We start from the raw sequence: 486 nt of genomic DNA on the forward strand, positions 1-486 counted from the left end.
GTCTTGGGGGAAATTTTGAACCTGGGTTCTCATTCATAAGGTATTTTTTTGATATTATTATTATTATTATTATTAATATTAAGGTCACTGCCTGGAATCGAACTCGGAATCTTGAAGTTAGTAGCCCACGCTCTTAACCACTACGCCATATGCCCGTGGGCTCCTCATGTAATAATAATAATAACATAAAAAAATACCTTAGGAATGAGAACCCAAGTTCAAAATTTCCCCAAGACACCCGATATAGGCTGGAGGGTATATCAGACAAGATGAGGACAAATATCCGTCAAATGTAAATAATGTAAATAATGTACATAATTCCTCATCCCTTAAATATAGAACTGTAAGACAACAAAAGACACAGCAAAAATGGCAACAACCATAACAACAAATATTCCCCAATATCATTGTTGAGGAACAATACTACAACTATTACATTTTCTGTAATTATAATGTTCATTTAATAATAGAAAAAATTCTGGTGGT

General features: G+C 33.1%; 1 protein-coding gene across 1 annotated transcript in view; it reads right to left on the reverse strand.

Moving 5' to 3' along the window:
* Positions 1-486, reverse strand: part of LOC106871423 (contactin-2) — a 229293-nt gene that overhangs the window by 109226 nt on the left and 119581 nt on the right. The window lies entirely within an intron of this gene.

This window comes from Octopus bimaculoides, chromosome 17, assembly GCF_001194135.2.
Source record: "Octopus bimaculoides isolate UCB-OBI-ISO-001 chromosome 17, ASM119413v2, whole genome shotgun sequence".
NCBI lineage: Eukaryota > Metazoa > Mollusca > Cephalopoda > Octopoda > Octopodidae > Octopus > Octopus bimaculoides.